The sequence below is a fragment of the Cetorhinus maximus genome, chromosome 2, assembly GCF_964194155.1.
Source record: "Cetorhinus maximus chromosome 2, sCetMax3.hap1.1, whole genome shotgun sequence".
NCBI classification, from domain to species: Eukaryota; Metazoa; Chordata; class Chondrichthyes; order Lamniformes; family Cetorhinidae; genus Cetorhinus; species Cetorhinus maximus.
The window spans coordinates 5,210,222-5,232,267 of record NC_135880.1 but is presented as its reverse complement, the minus strand read 5'-3'; the positions used below and the strand labels follow the sequence as shown (position 1 = coordinate 5,232,267).

The window sequence follows — 22,046 nt, the reverse complement described above, 5'->3', positions numbered from 1 at the left end:
TAGAAATTGACCCACATTAGGGTCAAAGTGCTGCCTAACTGGCAAATGGACTTTCATGGACTTGAGCATCACTGGCTAGGCCAGCACTTATTGCCAATACCCAATTGCCCTGAAGATGGTGAGCCACCTTGAACCACTGCAGTCCATGTGATGTAGGTACATGGAATGCTGTTGAGGGGGTTCCTGAATTTTGGCTCAGTCACATTGAATAAAAGGGTGATACAGTTTGAAGTCAAGCTCCCTTGACTAGATTGTTTAGACAATTTGATTTAACTCTAGGGATATGACTATTTACCTTGGCCTTAAACACCAAGTTTTAAAAAGAATCACATTTACAGGAAGCATTGCATTACACTACACTATACCAAAATCTTACCTTGCCCCTTACAGCAAACTAGGAGGATCCAACCAAAGAATATTGAACCAAGGTGGAAGCTCCCATTGAATGGCAATGGACAATTTCCCAAGTGAGTTAGGTATATGGATACATAAAGGTAACTAGTTGTACCAACATGGAATGCAGTTACTGGCATCTGTGGTCAAATATACTTCACAAGGTTGTAATCCTGCTTTCATCCAATCAAGGGTTGGCCTCATTCCCAGTGACCCAATAACCCTGTTGGGAAGTGCACATGAAGTTTGCCATGATGCTGATTCATGGTTTCAGCACAACACTAAACAGTAACTAAGTTATGTCCAAGATGAAAAGGTGCTATAGAAAGGCAGACCACCAACCCCTCTGCACTGAAATGGACAGTTGCTCCATATGAATGATTAATGATCTTTGGCAAGTAGCCTGCCTCCTTTTAGTTTGAACAGCTCGAGAGTCAACTCCTAGAGCAAACTGATCAACTGGTCCACCTAAAGCAGATCCTTCCCTAGATGACAGCAGCATGTGGGCCAAGTCCAGTTGAGATAGATGCATCACAACTGGGCTTCTCCCTGCCAAACTAACACTGGTTATAATCAACTCTGCCCTTTGCTCAGATCATCAGGTCTTCAACTAAGACATAAACCAGCTAGTGACATGTAGACTTACATAGAGTAGCACAGGCTAACAATACATTGCCCAAACTACTTCTGCACATGGTGGTCCTTTGGGCCAATAATATCTCATCCCCTCAAACAGCTTCCAATGTCATGCTTTGAACGTTACTCCTTGGTTGAGAAAGTTCAATATCTTATTCCATCAAGAATGAAGTTCACTCCAGTTGGTATAAAGTCAACCAAACTTCTGCAGGTGAATCCCCAATTTGGCACCAGCAACAGATGAAGCATAGTTCAGCACAGCTGGTGTACTTGCTGAACAAGCTGGAGATTTAGTACACACTCAATGGTTAATTAAGTATATTAAAAGTCAGGCATAGATCTAGATAACTATTGTCAAGTGAACCTGTTTTTCCATTACTGCAAAACCCAATCTCAAATCTTTCACACTTCAGGAACCCTCGACTCTTGGGAGGAAAAACCCATAGGGATTTCTAACCACCACCTAATGATCACTTTGTCCTGTGCATTGACCAGTGTTTAGGAGTTTACTCCTTTGAAGACAGTTATTAACATCTAACTATATAATCTAAATATTTCAGTTCATCCTCTCCTACAAGTGCATTGCCTGACCACACCCATAAAGCCTGTGGCCTTCTGCACTGCCAAGAAAATTTATTGCAGAAGATTAAAAGATCACAACCAAAAATAGGTCCAGATCAACCATGACCTAAAGTCTAGTGGACTGGGTTTGAGAAGCTAAAGTCTCCTTGTTTCTCTCCAGCAGTTAATGGGCCTCTCTTGATGTAGACTTCAGTGCACCACTTGTACTACACTAACATTTGATTTTGAACTTAGTTTAGACCCAGGTAATTCTGACACGAGTCTAGTTAGTTAAGTTCTCAATCCCAAAATAGCATCAGTAATTTTTGAAAACTCAGTTGTAGTGTCTAGAGTATAGTCTGCATACTTGCATCATCTCACTTTTCAAAGCCCAGAATTTTATTGGACAGATAAGGTACAACAATTCAAGTAGGATTTTAAATCTGAGCTGTTTAAATTCAATGTGCCAAATCTGATAATCCAGTCATGCCATATTAAAGACAGTATTTCAACTCAACTAGCTCATGCTAGTGTTCATGCTCATGAGCCTCCCCACCACCCCCCTCCCTATGCTTCTATATTCCTTTTTCTCCCTCATACATTGGAGACTAGGCAAGTACATGTTTCTCAATTTTATGATAGTGAAATTTCTGAATTAATTATTGCTTTCAGTAACTTTAGAATCCCAGTTCTAATCTCCTCAGCAAGTAGAGGCATCTACCTACCTTATCCAACCTCTTCCTAGGAAGGAGTTAGGCATATAGAGTGATGTTAAGATCAGCCATGATCTTATTGATGGTGGAGCAGGCTTAAGGAGCTGTGTGGCCTACTTGTGCTCCTAGCGTGTTCTTTAAAAAAAAATCTAAGAAAGTATTGAGGTAAGAGCCCTGGGCCTGTTTAAACAAGATTAGTACCCTCTCCTGACCAGTTCTGTAGGGTTCAAGTATAGTTCAACCAAGGCTCAATGTTTATAGAAGTAAAATACCCAGGTTGGCTGGAAACCTCAGCAGATCTGGCAGCCTCTGGAGAGAAGCAGAACTAGTGTTAAGCCAATATAACTTCTGATGTAGTGAAAAACTTCCAGCACTTTTTCCAATACACGTTTTAATTGTTTCAATTTGATCCCTCTAGACTCCTGACTGTTGGACTGTGCACTCTGTACTTGTACACTCTGTACCTGTACTGGAGTCAGCTGGTATTTAAAAAAAATCAGCCAGGTTCAAGGCTTCAGCAGGATATAGGCAATTTCTGGAGATATGGGGAGACCCCTCAGGTCCCTTCTACCCAACTGGTAGAGGCAAAAACTTGGGACCAATAAGGGAAAATTTGGTCTTTCAGTCAAGTTCTGTTCTACATGTTGAAGCTTTCATCTTGCACTCATCAGGACAAACAGGAATGTCAACCTAGAACAATCTCAATTTACACTACAGAAAAGGGTGCCAATTGCCTTCTCGATGGCAATGCCTCACTGACAGGATAGGTTCCAAGCCCCTGTGTAATTGAAAAGAGGTGCAAGGCTTGAACATATTCCTTTTTGGCAAAGAATGGGTCTGTGTACAAATACCTGCTAAAGCACCATACACATGATCCATAGAGCTCAATTGATCTTAAATTGGTGTTCAGTGTAGTACAGACTTGTTTAGCAAGTGCTGCATCACAACAGTAGACATGTTTTTGGCTTTGCAGGTGCAGGCTGTTTAGTAGTTTGTATGTAATGGGCAGACTAAAGGAACATGCTGCCTGATTTGATCAATTGTTGAGATGTACAGCCATTGCTCAACTGTGGTAGGCAGAACATCTTTGGACTGAAAATGCCACTTTCATAGCAGCACAGCTTCCTGAACTGTTCAAACTGATATTTTCCCTTTCCAGGGACAATTGGAGGAAGACTAGTCATTAAATAGTGGCCTCTTGGCCCACTTGAGGGTTTGAGGTAGAGTCTCATCAGGTTAGCCATTGTCCTACAGGCTAGCCTTGTGCTCCATTTCTGTCAAGCTTGCAAGGTGAGCAAATTACAAGATGAGGCCAATCTTATAGCATGTGGAGCTATACAAATCTGTATTGGCCAGTAAAGGTAGGCTTGTGATAGACTGACAAACCCGTTGGTGGATTTCTCAACTAGCATGTGAGAAAAAGGAGAGTACATTAAACTGCTCCATCTTAAAATTGGATCACTGGATGGTGTTGGAAGTCCTTACACATGGCTGCATATTTCAAAGATTGAGAATGCATCGATATATTGGAAATACACATGGTTCCCTTTCCTCCTGCAAGAAAAAGATAGTGATCATTTGACGTTTAGCACTGTCCTGATAAGTGCAAGATGAAAGCTTCAATATCGCAATTCCATTCCTGAGGGCATCAGTACTAGTGCGGAGGTGACATGGGATGGGACTACTACCCTTCCAAGGGGACTGTGTATGAGGTTTGGTATCCAACTGAAGTGTAACACCTTGCTATTCCAAGTGGAAGACCTTAGGGCTCCTGGGAGAGATATTTCCCAGAACAGGTTAACTGACTTCAGTGAAAACAGAAGTCATCCTTCAGCAGACAGTAACATATATGAGCTAGTCATGTGGATGGGGCAGGAAAAGTCCTAATCACTCATTTAGAAACTGCCTGCCAGGAACATTAAGTGGAATTTGGAAAACTTGACACTACACCTTAACAATGGAATACTCGGGGTTCTTAAAATAGATTTAGAGTTTCCCCTGGAATCAAAGCATTTTTGAAAGAATGCAGAAGATGTGAATATTTGACTCGGTCAATGCCAAGAGAGCTCCCCGGGCCTTGATGCTGAAATGTGTGGAGATTAATTCTCTTGTTTGCATCAGGTTAGCCACACTGAAGCTGGAAGATAATGGACAATGAACTAGTGCCTTGTCCAATGTTTAGAAAGACTGAAACTCAAACAGGCACCCAGGTTGTAACATCCTAATCTCTGCTTACTGTTGAGGGAAGACAGTGAAACTCTAAACCAAGGAAATGTCACTCCAAACCTCCACTGAAGTCAGTTTCACAGCCAAAATCCCACAAGTATGTGGTTGGCTAGTTGATCTATAAATTGGTTTGAGGGAAGGATGCTAGCAAGATACAAAACTCAATGTGGGATTTGAACAATCAGAAATCCTGAATCAGGAACAGAACCTAGTCTCATTTGAAACTGATCCCTGAAATAGTATCTGCTGGAATCCTTGGGCCTGCCGGAGGACAGCCAACCTTATTGATTCACCCCAAGGACAGATGCTGGAGGGGAGATTTTGCAGCCAAGATGAACCCATGTGACAGGATCAAAGAATCTTGCAAGAATCAGCAAGTCACAATCACACATCGCAGACAGTCACTCCCTCCACCCAGTACCATCTACAGGATCGACCACAGCAGCTTGCTCAGGCCTGTCCAACCGAGGAAGGCATGTACTTGGGAGCACCATCACTTCCCATGACTAACTATCACCATCCCTTCACTGGGACTGGGTCAAAACCTTGGAACCCCTCCCCAGCAGCACTTTGTGCACTTACATAAGTCAAAATGACCCATAACTTCAGGGACAGTGGCACAGGCCATCCACTCCATGCTGGTGTTTATACTCCATTTGAGCCTCCTCCCATCTCATCACAACTGTTTCTCTCCCTCATGCCTGGCTAGCTTCCCCTTAACTGCACCAATGCCATTTGTTTCAACCACTGGTTATTCTTTGGACCCCTTACTGGGCTAAGAGGGTGCAAGGTCAGAGTGGCTGTGAGGGAGGTGGGAACCAGTTAGTAAGACTGACAGTTGGAGTCAGTGGTGGTTGGAGGTCAATTCTCGCAGTTCCAAGGAGTTCTTCAGGGTAGTGTCCTAGGCCAAACCATCTTCAGCTGCTTTGGTGACCTACAAGGTCAGAACTGGGGATGTTTGCACCATGTTCTGCACCCTTCATTACTTGTGTTTGTGCCCATATCCTGGGCATTCATGCTTGGGCTGATAAGTGGCAAACAACATTCATGCCATACAAGTGCCAGGAAATGACAATCTCCAATGAGAATCTAATGATCACTTCTTGACATTGTGGCATTACATCACTGAATACAGCCCTAACATCCTGGTGGTACCATTGACCAGAAACTGAACTAGCCATATAAATACCTGTGGCTGCAAGAGCAGGTCAGTGGCTAGGAATCCTGCAGTGAGTAACTCAGCTCCTATCCCCAAAGCCTGTCCACCATCTACAAGGCACAAGTCAGGAGTGTGATGGAATACTCTCCACTTGCCTGGATGAGGGCAGCTCCCACAACACTCAAGAAGCTTGACACCATCCAGAATAATGCAGCCCACTCAATTGGCACCCCATCCACAGACATCTCACTCCCTCCACCACTGATGCAATGGCAGCAGTGTACATCTACAAGATGCACTACAGCAACTCCAAGCCCTTAGACAGCACCTTCCAAGCCCATGACCTCTACCACCAAAAGCCTTGCAATCCTCCCATGGGGTTCATTCAGCAATTAAACTAGCTACTGAAACAGACCTTTTTCTCATTACCTAGCCTTAAGGCATAAACTGTTCAGTAAAAATCATACTAGAACCTCAACCATATTCCCAAAGGTTTCTTTAAACCATTTGATAGGTTCCTCAAGTCTTATTCTGTCTCACTTCATCAGCCCTGAACTCATCTCAGATGGGAAGGATGCAGAGCAAACCCCATCTAAATCCCAATGCAAACCGGATCCCAGGACAGCAGTCAGATGCTTACATACATGGATTACAGCATAGACTAGGCCCTACAGATCCCTGAAGAAAACTCAATTAATTAAAACAGCTGCACCAGAACATTAAGTATGGGGAGAAAAATGTTAAATGATACTGAGGTAAGTGTAGCTCTAATGAAAAGGATGAAATAAGGAAATTGGAAATAAAGTTAAACAAAATGAAAGGAAACAGATTGGAGAATACAAGTGAAGCCAGCAATGGGTTGTTCCTGTCTCTCTAGGCCCAGTGGAGGCAAAGCTGAGCCAGGTTGGGGTGATAACTTTGTATTTAATCACTTTCACAGCACTTCATTAATATTGTGAATTTAGACAATCTTATTTCTTGGATGTTCGCTCTGAAACCTCAAGGGATTAGGCCCTACAGTTTTTGTTAATTATACTGAAAGCCATTGGTTCCCACCAGGGCATCTATCTTTCCACTTGACACCCAGGATAGTGCACCATCAAATAGTACATAATTGCACTCAAATCACAGCACCTTAATGCAAGATAGTCTATATTTACTTAACTGGCCCTTAGCAATTGAATTACCTGCAATTGCTCTGTATTGCAATGAATGCTCAAGTTTGTGGGGAGAGGAAGGGGGACTGGAGTTGCCACCCAAGAACTTAAAAGGGTTAATTGAAAGGGCCAGGTTACAAATACATAAATTTGACTTGCATTCCTTAGGGGTTCCAGGGACTACTAAAAATGATCACGATTTACTGAGAATGCATAAAACCCTGCTGAAAAAGCTAAAACAAGGTGTCAGAAATTAAGCTCATTTAAACATTTTGCGCCCCTAAAACTTGTGGGTGAACTAAAATGCTCCAAAGTAGATTTGTTAAGAAAAGACAACCGGCCAAGTGGAGTCAAGGTACAGATCAGGGCTGATCAGACTGGATGGTGGAGTAGGCTGGGAAATTATCACCTGAGGTTTCCAAGGAGTTGTGGGGTAGTGTAACAGGACACTCGATGGAGAGTTGTCCCTGTGCATCCTCAAACCTGAGATTAAGAGTCTTATTATATAGGGCATCGGTGTGACCAAATGTGGAGCATTTGGGGATATAACTGCCCTTGAGTGTTGCAAAGGTTCACTAGGCTAGTTCCTGGGATGAAGAGATTGTCCTGTGGGGAGCTTGGGGGTGGGGTGGGTGGGGAGAGATTGATTAAACTATGCCTATATTCCCTGAGAGATTGAATGAGACGATCCAACAGAAACAGAATTAAAGGACAGAATAGGGTGGATGTAGAGTAATGTTTCCCCTGACCATAAGACCACATGCTGTAGGAGTAGGCCATTCAACCCAGGGTCTGTTCCACTAATATCATGTCTGATCTGATAATCTTCAACTCCACTTGCCTGCCTTTCCTCCCCCATAACCATTGATTACCTTACTCAAAAATCTTTCAGCCTTGAATATACTCAATGACCCCAGCCTCTACAACCCTCTGCAGTAAAGAATTCCACAGATCGACTACCCTCAAGAAATTCCTCTTCATCTGTCTTAAATGGGCACCCCCCTATTCAGATTATGCCCTCTGGTCCTAGACTCTCCCACAAGGGGAAACAGCCTCTCAGCATCTACCCTGTCAAGCCCCCTAAGAATCTTATGTTTCAATAAGGTTGCCTCATTCTTCTGAACTCCAATGAGTACAGGCCCAACCTACTCAACCCCTCCTCATAAGAAAATCCCTCCATACCCAGGACCAACCTAGAGAACCTTCTCTGGACTGCCTCCAATGCCAGTATATCTTTCCTCAGATAAGGGAACCAAAACTGTTCACAGTATTCTAGATGTGGTCTAACTAGTGCCTTGTATAGTTTTAGCAAGACTTCCCTATTTTTATACCCCGTTCCCTTTGAAATAAAGGCCAACATTCCATTTGCCTTCCCTATTACCTGCTGAACTTGTATGTTAGCTTTTTGTGATTCATGCACGAGGACCCCCAAATCCCTGTGCTGCAGCTTTCTGCAGTCTTTCTCCATTTAAATAATATTCAGCTCCTCTATTCTTGCTGCCAAAGTGCATAACCTCATTTTCCCACATTAATATTCCATCTGCCACTTTTTGGCTTACTCACTTTAACCTGTCTATATCCCTCTGCAGACTGTCATCCTCACCACTTGCCTTCCCACCTATTTTTGGGTCATCTGCAAACTTTTGCGATAACACATTCACTTCTCACCCAAGTCATTAATATATATATTGTAAATAATTGTGGCCCCAGCACCAATCCCTGTAGCACTCCTAGTTACAGGTTGCTATCCTGAAATGTCCCCCATATCCCAACTCTTGTCTGTTAGCTAGCCAGTCCTCTATCCATGTTACCAACATCATGGGCTCTTACCTTAAGCCTTCTGTGGTACCTTATTGAACACCCTTTGGAAATTGAAATATATTGCATCTACCGCTTCCCCTTTGTCTATCCTGCTTGTTACCAAAGAATTCTAAAAAAAATTATTTCTTCCTGTTTCGAAGAATCTAGAAGGTCAGATCACATTCTTAGAAGGCGTGGGCATTCAGCAAAGAAATTTCCAAGGGTTGAGAATCTTAATTCTGTACTTCAGCCATGGATGCTCATTGTTCATCACTTAATTCTTTAGGTGCTCTGGGAGGGGAAGAGAATAGTGCACAAAGAGTAGAGGTAGAAAATTAGCTAGGGTTTTGAATGGTGGAGCAGGCTTGAAGTGCTGATTCCTCATTTCCTTTGCCTCCCCAGAAACAGTGCCAACCTCATTTCACCCCCTCCACAACTTACATTTATTTAGCGCCTGTCACGATAAAGAAAAAACACCAAACTGCATCTGAAATATTGAACTCAAGTTTAAAAATCCACACAAGCCACTGGCTGGAATGCTATTGGGCAACTGAGATAATGGAACCCCACCCTGTTGCCAGATGAGGTACTTTTTAAAGACATCCAGGACCCAATTGCTCCCTCCAGTAAAGGAAATGGAGCATAATGGGAGGGGAATTAAGAAATCCTGTGAACAACACCCAGACAGATGTGAATTTACTTCCCACTTGTAATATACAAAAAGGGGTTAAAAGTGAGCTGAGAAGCTGAACTCGTCTGTCAGTGGGTGTGCTGAAAGCAAGTGCTGGTAAGTTCAATTCAGAAGTATCAGCCACACATACCCGTGCAAATCACCATTTTGCAGGTATCCCAGTCTCCCTCTGAATTCAACACTACTGGAACCTTAAAACTGACATCATCCACTGGAGTCAAATCTACTGGACCAAGTGAAATACTTACTTTTAAGCTGTATGACCATGTATGCATGTTTATTTTTCTTCATTTAGTGGTTCATGAACTTACTCTTTCCTTTAACCAAGTCTGATCCAATTGGCTTCTTCAAAACCAGAATGATTGGGTCTGGGAAAAAAGTATCCTCAAAAGGGATCCTTTAAATTAAAAATTGTGACCAACAGAAAGGGGGCTAAATAAAGACAGAGCCAGTTCATCCCTCACCTAGGGCATCATTTGTTTGGAGGGGGGGGGGGGGGGGGGGGGGGGTGCGGGGGGATGTCCCAGCTGGATGGTGACCAATTGAGTCTTGCCTGAAATCAACAACTTGGGGAACCTCACCCCTGGGTGGGTGGGTCATAACACCTCATGGTAAATTAGGACAGGACAGGGTGACAAAAACGTGGTTCAAGAGGTGGATTCTAAAAGACACATCCTCGGGAGAAGTTCCTGAGCTTATGACCAGAGGAAGCTAGCTATGCTTTCAGCTGTCTTATGATAGAGATTAAAGTTGGGGGATGCAGGAGGGGCTAGAATTACAGTGTAGAGATCTAGCTTTTAGGGATGAGTGGAGCTGGAGATACAATGCAGATGTTTTAACATTTTACCAGTGTAAACCGGGAGAGTGAAAGCAGCAAAAACAAAAATAGCTGGAAAAACTCAGGTCTGGCAGCATCTGCGGAGAGGAATGCACTGCATTCCTCTCCGCAGATGCTGCCAGACCTGAGTTTTTCCAGCTATTTTTGTTTTAGATTTCCAGCATCTGCAGTATTTTGCTTTTATCTTAGAGTGAAAGAAGCAGACTGACCTGAAAGTGAGAGTGAATTTTAACTCTAATCTGGAAAGACTATGTAGGGACAGAGTCGGATGAGCAAATGTAACTAGAGAGAGTTGATCAGTTAAAGTTCAGGGTGGGAGGAAGGAGAAGAAAGGCCAGCCAAAGCAGCAAGACAAAGATTTTAAAAAAAGTTTGATGACTTCAGTTAGCCACCGACAGTGCTGATCCCCATCTTAAAATTAGATCCGAAATGACAACCCATTTTATTTTTGTCCACACTGGCTCATGGAGAAAGGAAAACAAAAGGATTTGGATATACTCCAGTACATTTATTTATAGAGTGGAGCTGCACTGAGGCAATCTACTGAGCATGGGATGTCTTCAGCTTAGCATCTCATTTAGCCTCAAGGTGTATAAGGCTGGGTTGAAATGGAGAACAGTTCAAATTCCACCACGGGCAATGGGAGAATTGGAATTTAAAACCTGGAAATTAATACCAGTGAAAGTGAGCATGAAGTGGATTGTTGTAAAAAAAAAAACACACAAAACCCTGTCCTTCCTGTGACTCCGGTCAAGGACTATTGCATCAAAGCATTCACTACCTAGGGATGGGTAATAGATGCCAACTTGCCAATGACCAAGAGTGAGAAGCACAACCAGAGACAGCTCAGCCCAAGGATTATCCTTGAGATAAAAACAAAAAACTGCAGATGCTGGAAATCCAAAACAAAACCAGAAACAGAAATACCTGGAAAAACTCAGCAGGTCTGGCAGCATCGGCGGAGAAGAGTACAGTTGACGTTTCGAGTCCGAAACGTCAACTGTACTCTTCTCCGCCGATGCTGCCAGACCTGCTGAGTTTTTCCAGGTATTTCTGTTTCTGGTTTTGTCAAGGATTATCCTTTCCTCACTGCCATATGTACACACTACCCCTCAGTAACATCTTCACATGTATCTGCTGCACAAACTCCTCCACTGTTTGCTAGTGACATGAAATACTGGATGAGCAGAAATTCTTAGTTGAAGCTATTGTTTTCAGTGCCTGATCTGAAAAACTTCCTAGCTACCAATTCTCCTGGGGAGGAGACCAAATTACTGTATGCAACCATCATACCCGATATGAGTTTCTGAACACTCATGTTCAAGGTGCGATGTCAAATCTACTTCCATTACTGGCATATATTAAGCTCCCACTGGAGAGGAGGAGACAGCTGCAGTTCAGCACAGGTAGATTACCACAACCCAGCTATGGTTCCTGCACTCATGAGGACTCGAAACGTCAACTGTGCTCTTCTCTGCCGACGCTGCCAGACCTGCTGAGTTTTTCCAGGTATTTCTGTTTTTGTTATGGTTCCTGCACTATTAATGCAGTGTTACTACTGGAAAGGTTTCCAATTATTCAATGTGATAGACACAGCCTACAAGGTAGAGGGCAGTTAAGGCTAAAACCGCTAATACAATAGCAAAATACCACAGATGCTGGAAATTTGGAACAAAATGGTGGAAAAACAAGTATCATCTGTGGAGGAGGGTTAACAACATGCTTCAGGACTACCGGAGCCCTAGGCCAACAGGTTTTTAAAACATTTGCCAGAAATGTTTGAGTCACCAATATCAGCTTTTGAATCTAAATTGGAATTGGATTGAGACAAGAAACAGCCACAGAACATAGCTGGGGGGGTTGGTTTATTAATGCTGTAGGGTGGAAGTGACTAACACTTGGAAAAGTGAAATTTGGGCTACAGTAAACAGCTGGGGTGTTTAATTGGCTAATTTTTTTCTAAAAGATAAATCACAATGGTCATAAGATTCTATGACAGAACTGGCTAGCATCACCATCAAAGTGAAAGGATTCTCCATTTAGGCCAGGATGCTTGAACCCAGTGATGTGCAGTCAGCCATTGATTAATGGTTCTAGGTAGTACTAGTGTTACTTCCCCACTCTGGTATGGGGCAGGTGGGGGTGTGGAGAAGAGATACCCTTGTTACATAAATCCCTTAAAAGCTGAGAGAGTATCAATCCCTTAGAGGGAGTCTGCAACTAGTAAAAAAAAAAGGTGTTCACCCTGCCCCCACCCAGCACAGAAGCCTCTCCACCCCAACAAGCCATGCCAAGTATGCTACAAGACCCCCCCTGTGCTGGATGTACATTAACAGCTACTCCACTGGAGGAGGGGGGGGGACGACAAGGGGAACTGAAGTCTCACTGAAACAAGTAAAAGCAGGAAACTACAGATGCTGCAGTTAGACAACTTTACAGTCAGTTCAGTCTACACCAGATCAGACTTGTCTGACATTACAAGCCAAAAGATTTCACATGCACTTAGCTACAGTAAACACTCCAATCTACAACAGACCAACTTCACTTTGGAAGCAGTGTGAAGTACTTTGAACAGAGGGGTGTGATTAGACAGACAGAAACAAAGTTGATACTAGGTCTAACTCTTGCATACAAATCAGCTAAAATTAGGATACGTCAAGTGCACAAAAGTTTCAGAAAACTTACCAGCCTGACCGAGTCACCTGGTTTAGTCCACATTTCCCATATAACTGGCAGGACCGAGACAGACACTGAGCTCGGAGGCTGGTGCAAGTGTTTAGCTGCAGTTTGACCCCCAGGGTGGAGACTGCTGTGGCCTCGGAGATGTTTCCAATCAGATCCTGGCAGCTGAAGCTTCAGTGGAATGTGCTGCAATCTGAACAGGAACAGCCTCCCCCATTCAACATGCTGTCATTCCAGGATTAACCCTGTGTGCACACACTCCCCACATTCAGGATTAACCCTGTGTGCACACACTCCCCACATTCAGGATTAACCCTTGCGTCTCCACTGCATTCCAACATGTCACTTCAGGATTAATCCTTCGCCTCGCCTTCATCCATGTTGCAAATATAGGATTAAAACAAACTTCACCCCCTTTCCTCCCAACCCTGTCACTCTAGGATTAACACCAGGTGCCTGTGAATAGCTGTTTTTAGGACCAACTCTGGCATCTGACCTCAATCCCAGGGTTAACTGGGTGCACTGCCTATTCAGAGGATTAATTGGCTGGCCTCAACCCGGTCCCACACTCTGGCAGATTACAATTAAATTTAGATAACATTAAAATGCTCAAAAAAAGGACAATGGGCCAAGTTTAACATTCACCCAACCCGCTCAATTCAAATCATTGTGATTAGGTTAGCTCTGTGGCCAGTGTGTGCAGGGATGCTCAGTATGAAGAACAGACAACAAGGATTCAGAAATGACACATGGAAATGGTGCGCTCGTGCAGTTTGTGGCAGTGCTGGCCCACTCTAGTAGTTCTAATCTTGTACCTTTATCCTCTAATGCAGTTACTGGAAGTGCCCTAGTCTGGGCCCCAATTTTGGCAGCTCACCCAACAAGAAATCTTGGGCTGCCTGTCTGGTAGTGGCCAATGGGAGGGGGTTTGGGTTAAAAAAAAACCCTCCCAATTCCTCCTGGCTCCAAAGAAAGGATCATAGCTCCCATAAACCAGTGGTTTTAGTTGGAAAATTCCAGTTTCTACCACACTGAATTGCATGGTCCCAAAACACTGTTTAAAGGCAAAATGATATTTCAGTTTTGTAATCTATGCCTCAATTCCCAAACTCCATTAGAACATTTATTAGATCAATTAGTCTTCAATTTTACAAGGTTAATTATCTGAGTGAGGCAAAGGCGATCAAGTCTTCATTTCACTCAAGTGGATATACTCATTCCAGTAAGTCACCATTATTGCAATATGGACCAATTGGAGTATTAAGTATGGAAACTTACCATTCAAGTTTAGTTACACAAACTTGTATTTACAGGATTTAGGCCTGTATCCAATCATGTACTGAATAGCAGTCCCAGAGGGACAAAGTATCACTGGATAAACAGCCTCAACTTGCCCCAATTCTATATTCTCTCTTGTCCTTAATAGCTTAAGCTTCCTAAAGGCTGTGTACACTCCATCCAATATCTGGCCACCTCAAGAACGGAGGAATCAGAAATGGCCTATTGAAACAGATAATTACAGTTAGAAGTAAAATCAGGGAACAAGAGACCAATTGGTTTGAACACAAGCCAGTAGAACTTTAGCAAAAGAAACTTCAAATTTAAAGTCAGGTTAATCCCATTTGAATTTTAATGAGATGAAGGGATATAGATTTGGTATACATGGAATTTCAGAAGACAACCAATAAGGTACCATACAGCACACATGACAATGAAGGTTAGTGTGCAGAGAAAGGGATTGGAAGTTAGCTACAAAGTAGAAAACTGCAGGCAAAAAGTTAAAGGAATACAGGTGACAGTGGGTAACATCCCATCCTGGCCTGATCAGAAAGCTTTATTCATTCATTCATTCATGGAGTGTGGGCTTCACTGGCTGGGCCAGCATTTATTGCCCATCCCTAATTACCCTTGAGAAGGTGGTGGTGAGCTGCCTTCTTGAACCGCTGCAGTCCATGTGTAGGTACACCCACAGTGCTGTTAGGGAGGGAGTTCCAGGATTTTGATCCAGTGAAGGAATGGCAGTATATTTTCAAATCAGGGTGTTGAGTGATTTAGATGGGAACACCACCACCTGCAAGTTCCCCTCCACCTACTGCCTGTGGTCATTGGTTTGGAAGGTGCTGTTTAAGGAAACTTGGTAAATTCCTGCAGTGCATCTTTTAGATGGTGCACACTGCTGCCACTGTGCATCGGTGGTGGAGGGAGTGAATGTTTGTGGGCATGGTGTCAATCAAGCAGGCTGCTTTGTCCTGGATGATGAAAAGCTTCATGTGTTGTGGGAGCTGCCCTCAACCCAGGCAAGTGGGGAGTATTCCATCACACTCCTGAATTATGCCAGGTAGATTGTGGACAGGCTTTGGCGAGTTACTCACCATAGGGTTCCTAGCCTCTGACCTGCTCTTGTAGCCACAAGATTTATGGCTGGCTCAGTTCAGTTACTGAAAAATGGTAACTGAGGATAGAGGGGGATTCAGTGATGGTAATGCCATTGAACATCAAGGGGTGATGGTTAGATTCTCTTGGTCATTGCCTGACCCTTGGTGAGAATGTTACTTGCCACTTGTCAGCCCAAGCCTGGATATTGTCCAGGTCTTTTTGCATTTGGACATACTGCCAGATACTGAAGTAGGCCATAATGGTGCTGAACAATCAGCAAACATCCACACTTGACATTATGCCGGAAGGAAGGCCATTGATGAAGCAGCTGAAGATGGTTGGGCCAAGGGCACTACCCTGAGGAACTCCTGCAGTGATGTCCTGGAACTGAGATGACTGACCAACAACCATCTTCCTTTGTGCTAGGTAGGACTCCAGCCAGTGAAGGTTTTCCTCTGATTCCCATTGACTCCAAGTTTTGCTAGGGCTCCTTGATACTAGTCAATTGTGGCCTTGATGTCAAGGGCAGTCATTCTCCCCTCAGCTCCAGGGTGAAGTCCCACTCTAGGACTTTAGGAAAGTGCTCATAATGCAACCAAGCAGATTTGATCATCAACCTGTAAATCCTTGCAACATATATTGACAGGTGGCAACAGCAGAATCTGGTCAGCCATCTGCTGAAGGTAATGAAAACCACTGCAGTACCTTGCCAAGCATTATGACCACTGATGTCTATGGTTGCCATGCCATTTCAGGGCATGGTACTTGGAGGGTCAAGGGAAGTTCATCTCGGGGTGGGGGGGGAAGAAGCGCCCAGCCAGGATCAGTATGGGACCGCTTTAGAAACCTCAAGTTGGAAGGCAATCAGCAGCAGTTGCCAACTCCTGGAGAGACAGCACAAGCAGAGGGTTTATTGAACACCCATCCCTCATCACAAGGATCCAAAATTCCAAACAACTGAGTGACCAATGTAGAGACTTCTCTGCTCTCTAGTGAATAAAATCGAAACCCTCAACCATTCCCAGGGAATGCTGAGCTCGCATCCATTGCAAATATTCCCACAACTTTCCCCTTGTTTCCCAGATTAGATAATTAGATTCCATTTTTCATTAGGAATGGATCACTCCCTCAATTTCACTGGTTTGAAACTGGTCTCATCCTGGGGGATACCATTGATTAGAAACTAAACCAGCCACAAATACTGTGGCTACAAGTCAGAGGTTGGGGATTCTGAGGAGAGTAATTCACCTTCTGACTCCCAAAAGCCTGTCCAGCAACTACAAGGCACAAGTCAGGACTGTGATGGAATACTCCCCACTTGCCTGGATGAGTGCAGCTCCAACAACACTTAAGAAGCTGGACACTGTCCAGGACAAAGCAGCCTATTTTGTACTTCATCAATCACCAACATGCACTCTCTACTGGAGGCAGTGGCATGTGTACACCATTGAGTAAATGCACTGCAGCAACTCACCAAGGCTCCTTTGAAGGATCTTCCAAACCCATATAGAAAGACAAGGGTGGCAGATAGATGGGAACACCACCACCTGCAAGTTCCCCATCAAGCCACTCACCATCCTGATGTGGAACTATTGCTGTTCTTTCACTGTCACTGGGTCAAGAATCCTCAAACTCCCTCCTAATAGCACTGGGTTTGTCTACACAGACTGCAGTGGCTCACCACCACCTTCAAGGGCAATAAAAATACTAGTCTAGCAACACCCATGTCCTGTGAAAGAGAAAAAAAGACTATGTATGGCACTGTGTTGCAATGTAGTGAAAGCTGCTGTTTTCATATCATGAGGTCCCAGTGTGATAATAACCAGCTAATCTATTAATGTTGGAGGGACAGACAGGGAAGCTTTAATGTCTCCATTTGAAAAATGGCACCTCTGGGTTGTTCTGAAGTCTCTGGGATAAGACTTGAACCCATGGCATTTGAGCAACATCCCATGATTGATGAATGAAACTGGACAGGCTATCCACATCCAGTTAACTACTCAGACGTGTGACAGACTAAATTGGTCAATCCCAATTAGAATTCTGCAGAGACCAGGAGTCCTCAGTGATGTTTTTGCAATATCTTAAAGATGGAAATGGAGGAGCAGGAGTGAAGGTGTGAAGAGACTGAAAAGCAATGCCAAAGATAGGACCCCAATTATTTCAGTGATGGCAGTTGCTGGCACTGGGTTTTTTTTTTTAAAACGGAATCAAATCTGGCTAGCATCACAATTTTGTTTCATGTAACCCAGCATGGCCAGGAAATGAGCAGTGAGCTCAGACAGCTAAGCAATTGCAGGCATGCCAAGCTGAGGAGCTACTGCACTAAAAAAAAAATGTGCAAATACTTTATACATGCTGCAATTTGCTTAAACGAGTCTTATTGCCCAATGTTTATCTTCAAGTTTCAAGGCAAAGGGAAGACATGTTTTTTTGGGTGAGGTGGGGGGGGGGGGGGTGGGAAAGAAGAGGGGGGTCTCTGCTCCATTTGTTGCCCACCTCCCTGATATTAGAAAAATGTCACAGGGTTGTTGAGGCAGCAACAAGATAAAAGATTGTGTTTAAGAGACTGAACAGCATGTTCACTTGTAGTCACAACAAATCATCCTAATCTAGCATTCAGCAGGGCAGGATAAGGAAGCATATCATCTTCCTTGATTTAGGAATAGCTCAGTTACTGATTTATGCAAGGCCAGTTTTCAACAAGAAACTGGCAAGTTAGTTTTCAAAATCCCTTCAAGTCAAACAGCTTGCTGTACAGGCCCATCCAAATGCCCACTGTCAAAACATTTAACTAGGTATGACAGCATTAAAAAGTTCCTTCCTCTTCCACATGGAAACAGCAGCTAAAGTGTGAACCTTTTAGGATGTTGTCAACCTTCAAAGCTGTATCTAGGCCCTTGGGTCAAAGCATTACAGCTTTAAAAATAGAGTGGTACAGTGACCAGCTGTATTGTGTAGGGTCAGTCTGGCTGTCAACCAAACTTTGTACTGCAAATGAAAACTTACCCATGCAAGTGAAGCCGCCAATTACTGGAGAGGATTGCACCTTGAGGCATCAGCTTCTCAATTAGGATGGCATTTTTCTTTGAGATTCTGGGATGGAGGGAAAGACTCCACTCCCAAACACCAGGTACAGGTCACCAAACCAAGGTGACAATTCTAGTCATTAGCTAGCCTGCTCTGATTATTGTCCCTCAAGCAGGTACAGATCATCAAGATGCTACCAGCACATGCTCCAAGGGTCAACTAATACAACTGTGGTGCCTTGAGTTAATACCAATCATCCTCAGTTGGACAATTCTCTAGGGTACACAGCTGCAATACTTAAAAATTAAGTGACTGTCTTTTCATTTGTTACTTTCAAAATTTTGGGGGAGGAATGCAGAGAACAGAGTGCCACCTTAGTGGCCAGAACTCCAGTTTAGGTACAGCTCCAGTATATTTGGAGTCTGTTACTTACTAATTAGGAAGTTACCTAAAAACTGAGGAAGAAAAAAAATGGAACCAATCCCAAATTTTATTAAAAAATGCTCAAGGATTCCTTTCAGATCCCCTTTTAGGTGTGGCACAAATTAAGCCAACAATCAGAATTGTGTTGTGATGGGAGGGAGGACTGTTCTCACTCACTGCATCCTAGAATTGTGGTACCAACTGCTAACTGCCGACAAGATTCAGAATGGAGGAGGAGCATGGGCATCACCATGGAGACCAACTCGTCAATTAACCATTTACTTCAGTTCCCCTACTGAATAACTTACATCTGTTTGACAAGGCCTGCAGACAAAATAAAGGCTTCTGGAGTGATTTGACATGCAGTTCATGTTTGGAAAAGTGAGCCAAGTAGAATTGTAAGAGCTCAAACTGGATGTTCATTTACTGAATCAGCACTCTTGAGGCAAGTCAACTTGAAATGCTAGACACTGGTGCCAGTTGTAGATGCTGGCACTAAGAGGTCAAACGCAGAATGCTGCTGTCTCTGCAGCTAGCTTGTCCTCACTTGCTTTGTTCTTCCCAAATCTTACCCTCTGCCTCAGTCAAGTGCCAAGCTAGGCGTTCAACTCTGTTTGTCTCCAAAATCTCCAAGTGGTACCAAGGTAGGCAGCCAGTGGGACTCTGCACATATGGCTGAAGCTCAAAATATTCTGGGGCACAGGTCAAAAAAAGGTGGGGTTGGGAGTGAGAAGAGGGTGGGAGGTGCTTGATTGACTGGGAAAACCAGCAGCCCAGGTGAGGTGGAGAATCGGAGACAGGGTCCCAAGAAGGAAAATGGAAATACATTCAAACTTTTTGGACCAGGATTTTTCTGCCATAGGGAATGCAGGACAGCCAAAAGCCCATCATCCGTCAGGACTGGGTGATCCTGGCACTGGGCAAGGCCAGAAAATTCCATCTTTGTAAAGTCATAGTCTCCCCCCCACTGGTCCTATCCAGGGACCAGCATCAGGGTAGTGCAAGTTATGGTTTGCTCCTTGCTGTACTACAATCCAAATTTCAGATCATCCCTCACAGGTCTGTTCTATTGTGTTTCCAGTCTAGAAAATCCTTCCTTAAAATTTGTACTCCAGGTGAAAAATCTCCCTCCCACATATACAAGTCTCAAAGCAGAGTCACACATCCATACTACTGTGAAGGAGAGAAGTTTCCCCTTAAACAGACCAAGCCTGTCAGATAGATGGTTAACCTACACCCACTGCCTCAGTTCAACTTGATGCAGGATGGACACACAAGGTGCAAGAAACAGACTTACCTTCTCATCTGATGCAGTTGAAGCATAGATTCCCCCAGAACAAAACTATGTAGCATAAAAAGGCAGCTTTAACAACCCAGACTCCAGTTACAGAAACTGACTCCTCACAAAGGAGGTTTTGTATCCTATTCCTGCAGAATAGGTACAGGAAACTGGAGCACAGCCACAGGCAAACAGTGCAAGCCTTGTAGCATACTTCATGATGTGTGCAGTGACTTCAACACACTGCATCAAACTGAACAAACAGATCTGACAATGAGAACTCCAACTTTCATCTGGAACTCATTATCCAATTAGATGGAATTTAGGTCTGGTCCAAGATAAATATTTAATACCTCCAGTGACAAAAAGGAGAATAGCATTGGGAACACCCCATACCCACCCCCAAATTCCTAGCTACAAATTACAGACTTCCCTGGAATGGAGCAACAGGGTCTGGGTCTATGTTAACCCTATGATAACCAGGAATATTCCAGTCCCAGATGCTGACCAATTCGCTGAGCAACATCAAGCAGCAGCTATATCTTGTGGACCAACTATCTTGGAAAATCCTGCATTTCCAGTCTACAGCTTCCAATTCAAAACAGATTATTTCTACCTTGTGATTGGTGTAATGGTTACAAAGATGACCAAGGATTGGAATGCTCCAGTCAGCTGAACTTTGATTCTGAAATGACCCATTCATAACTCTCTACCCTAACAGAGAATCCACCTCTTACTCTAGGGTAGAGTTCACAAGTTTTATTTGCTTGTGTTAAGTGTTAATTGATACAAATTAGTCAAGTCCTGTTGGTTAAATGTATTCGATGTACTCATCTCTTTGAGAAAGACAAATAAGGTATGCTGAGGGTTAGGATGAAATAGGTTAGATGGAGACCAGATGGGCTGGATAACCTGTCTTTGTATAATTGTAAATTTATTAATTTATAAGTGGAACAGCTGCCACTTGCTCTAATGAGAAATAACTGGTTAATTTGGATATGGAGGGTTAGGACAAACTAGACCTTCATTAGTGCAATGGAATCAATCCGATCTAGAAAGAATTGCCCCAGCACCACACCATAGTGCCTGACCTCCCTGCCCGCCCCCACCCTTGCCAAAACAGCATCAATTGGAAAACAAAGCAAGCCACTGGACTGGCATCTGAAATCAATGCGTGGACTCAAGCCAGAGAACCACCACTTGACTTAGCTGCTTTATCCCCATTTCTACAAGATTTGGTGGCTAGACTCAAGTGCATTGTCTGTCAATGGACATCATAGCTGCCAGATTTTTTCATTCATGGGATGTGGGTTTCACTTCCTGGGCCAGCATTTGCCTGTAAGGCATGGTGCTGAGCTGCCTTTGGACATGGACTGCTTCAGTATCTGAGGACTTGTGAATGGTGCTGAGCATTGTACAAATCAGCAATCAGTGAACATTCCCACTTCTGACCTTATGTTGGGAGGAAGGTCATTGATGAAGCAGCTGAAGATGATCAGGCCAAGGACACTATCCTGAGGAACTCCTGCAGTTGAGATGACTGACCTCCAACAACCACAAACATCTTCCTTTGTGCTAGTATGATTCCGGTGGAGAGTTTCCTTCCCCCCCACTCCCCACTGACTCCAGTTTTACGAGGGCTCCTTGATGCCACTGTCAAATGCAGCCTTGAAGTCAAGGGCAGTGTCTCACCTCAGGAGTTCAGCTCTTTTGTCTATGTTTGAACAAAAGCTGTAGTGAGGTTATAGGAAGGATGTGATTGCACTGGAGGGGGGTGCAGAGGAGATTCACTAGGATGTTGCCTGGGATGAAACATTTAAGTTATGAAGAAAGGTTGGATAGACTTGGGTTGTTTTCGTTGGAGCAGAGAAGACTGAGGGGTGATCTGATAGAGGTGTACAAGATTATGAGGGGCATGGACAGGGTGGATAGGGAGCAGCTGTTCCCCTTAGTTGAAGGGTCAGTCACAAGGGGACATAAGTTCAAGGTGAGGGGCAGGAGGTTTGGAGGGGGGCAGATGTGAGGAAAAATAATACCCAGAGGTGGTGACGGTCTGGAATGCACTGCCTGGGAGGGTGGTGG

The 22,046-nt window shown here is 43.8% G+C and overlaps 1 protein-coding gene across 5 annotated transcripts in view; it reads right to left on the bottom strand.

Moving 5' to 3' along the window:
* The window catches only part of dab2 (DAB adaptor protein 2), a 55,650-nt gene extending 35,438 nt beyond the window's left edge, over positions 1-20,212 (bottom strand). For 2 of the 5 annotated variants that reach the window (XM_078560315.1, XM_078560350.1), the window contains exon 1: positions 12,860-13,060. The gene's annotated coding sequence lies outside the window, so the exon portion shown is untranslated. Of the gene's footprint in view, positions 1-7,254; positions 7,443-12,859; positions 13,062-19,982 lie in introns of those variants that run through there. The other 3 variants (XM_078560324.1, XM_078560342.1, XM_078560333.1) reach the window with 3 other exon arrangements.
* Positions 20,213-22,046: the final 1,834 nt, after the last annotated feature.